Source organism: Bos indicus x Bos taurus, chromosome 1, assembly GCF_003369695.1.
Source record: "Bos indicus x Bos taurus breed Angus x Brahman F1 hybrid chromosome 1, Bos_hybrid_MaternalHap_v2.0, whole genome shotgun sequence".
NCBI lineage: Eukaryota > Metazoa > Chordata > Mammalia > Artiodactyla > Bovidae > Bos > Bos indicus x Bos taurus.
This window is the reverse complement of record NC_040076.1, coordinates 42,695,767-42,698,361: the sequence shown is the minus strand read 5'-3', so window position 1 is coordinate 42,698,361 and position 2,595 is coordinate 42,695,767. Positions and strand designations below refer to the sequence as shown.

General features: G+C 43.0%; 1 non-coding gene across 1 annotated transcript; it reads left to right on the top strand.

Moving 5' to 3' along the window:
• Nucleotides 1–2,150: 2,150 nt before the first annotated feature.
• LOC113899600 lies at nucleotides 2,151–2,287 on the top strand. Its single transcript, XR_003512943.1, has one exon. It is a non-coding gene; the product is annotated as a small nucleolar RNA SNORA68 (small nucleolar RNA).
• Nucleotides 2,288–2,595: the final 308 nt, after the last annotated feature.

The following is a 2,595-nucleotide window of genomic DNA, read 5'->3' as shown; positions in this document are numbered from 1 at the left end:
GTCTATGAGGTCTCAAAGAGCCAGACATGCCTGAGCTTGCATGCACACGTGGGATACACTCATTTCCTGGATTAATTTTTGAGTATTCTGATTTTCTCACAGTCTCAAACATTTGGTTATAGCTTTAGGGTTAAATTTTTCTCTTAGTAAGCTTTAGGGAGAATCAGTTAGTTCCAAAAAATTTCATATGGTTAATGGCAAATTCACTTCCTTTACCTTTTAAAATATGATGTGAAAATTAAGGGGCTGAATAAAAAATAATATCCATTGATAAATGCTCAAGTTGCATTTAATATATCTGTGCACCTACGTCATCATCCATCAAGAAAACATTATTTTTTTCACAAGTGTTTCTTAGCAAATGACTACTCTGGGGAGCCCTCATAAAACCAAATAACTATGAACTCTCTGGGACTCATTTTTGTCCTCTGTAAAATGGAAGAACTTGTTTCATCATGACTTTCAGACTTTGCTCCTTTAAGTCCTGGCTGTTCAAAGAATTAATTCACAAAATAGGGTGTTGGAGATGTGACAAAAATAGAGGCATTGCCCAGCCAGAAATGCCTTTCAATAAAAGCAGCTCTGCTTTCTGTTCACATATTATTTGAACTTCTTCACCGGATTTCATCTGAAGGGATCAGATACTAAAACGAACTTGAAAACCGTTGGATTAGATTCTTTCTAGCTCTAAGCAGTCTAAGATTGATTCTGCGTCTTAACAGAGGGAAGAGTTGTTTTATCTTTTTATATTTCGCGTGTTTTCAGAGACTCAGAAACAGATATGTTTCTAAGGAACTAAGTGACTAGGTACATGGGCGATACATGAGACTTGGCTGAGGGAGCAAGTAGGAATTGATCCTGTTAGATGGGGCCCCAGGGATAGATTCTTTTCTCATAAAATCATTCATAGCCACTCCTCAGCAACTAGAGAAAAGACTCATGTATTGTAGCTATTTCCCCAAGCACTGTTGCCTCCGCTAATTTGATGACAGCAGAGCAGTGTTGGTGAATTCAAGGCAAAGCCAATGAGGAGACTGTGACTTCAGTTTTCCCTTCCTCTTCCACCACTTTCTCCTGCCCCCCTCGCGGTGCCTCCCATTTTGGCTGGGGTGTGATAGAGCAGAACTGAAGTTTATTTTAATCTCTCTTAGGTCAGACACTTCAAAGCTGCCACAGTTCCTGGAAATCTACCCCAACCTCGACAGGCTCACCAGTTGAGACACAGAATGTGGTCCTTTCACAGCCTCTGATATGGTGGAAAGCGGTCCAGTTTTTCCTTGATGACTGCACAGCTAATGAGCTTTCATTGCAGGACTGGCTGCCTCAAAACTTAGGGAGGATGCCTGCCAGGTACTGTGTGCTCTATACTGTGTATAAAACATCAGGTAGGGTTGGCACAGAGTGCTTCATTACAAACTCCACTCTATTTTCATCTAAGAAGAAAAGATTTATAAGGTTCAAATTGTTAATACTAGAATCACTAATGTGGATAATTGCAATGCTTTCTGGAGACCGTTCTCTGGGCTGGAAAAGGAAAAGCGTTGCATCTACCCGAGCTCCCTCACCCATCTGCCTCCAGTGTAACCCATCACATTCCAACCCCCACTCTGCTTGCAGAGTAATCCATCTCAAATATAGACCTAATCATGCCATCTTCTGCCTCAATGCCTGAGATGACTTTCCATTGACTTCTGAATAAAGTAAAAACTGTTTGGCAGAACATACAAACACCAGCTTTATCTGGTACCTTTGGTTCTTCCCATTCTGTGGTCACTCTAGCTGGGGGTCAGAACCTGAAGTTTTAGCCCAGCTGGGTAGAATGTTGAGAATATCTTCTTTTTTTCTTTTAAAAATAGTCTTGTGTTGCTCAAGAGTAGTTCTCAAGTCTTCTTGCAACAATATCAATGTGCATCTTTATTGAAAAAAAAAAAAAACTTCTAAGCACCTAAACCTGAAAACTGCTGTTTCTTGTTTAGTCACTAAGTCGTGTCTGACTTTTTCACAGTCCCAGGGACTGTAGCCCACCAGACTCCTCTGTCCATGGGATTTCCCAGGCAAGGATACTAGACACGGGTTGCCATTTCCTTTTCCAGGGGATCTTCCTGACCCAGGGATCCAATTTGAGTCTCCTGCATTGGCAGGTGGATTCTTTATCACTGAGCCACCAAGGAAGCCTGCTGTTCATTATAGCTATAGTTTAAACAGAGGTGCTAGTACCAAGTGGATTTCATTGCCTTTGGGAGGCTCTGGCCTTGCCCCTCAAAATGAATTTGAAGGTTCTACAGCTCTGGTAGCCAGTGCCTGCTGCGGACAGATGCTGTGGCCATTGGATCCCTGAGTGCCTTCTTCCCCTACACGTGATGGGAAGTTTGGGGGAATGTACACATGTACCGTGCCCTCTCTCAATCCCTACAGACAGAGATGTGGGTGCCTGAGCACACTGATGGAGAAGGCAATGGCACCCCACTCCAGTACTCTTGCCTGAAAAATCCCATGGACGGAGGAGCCTGGTAGGCTGCAGACCATGGGGTCTCGAAGAGTCTGACACGACTGAGCAACTTCACTTTCCCTTTTCCCTTTCATGCATTGGAGAAG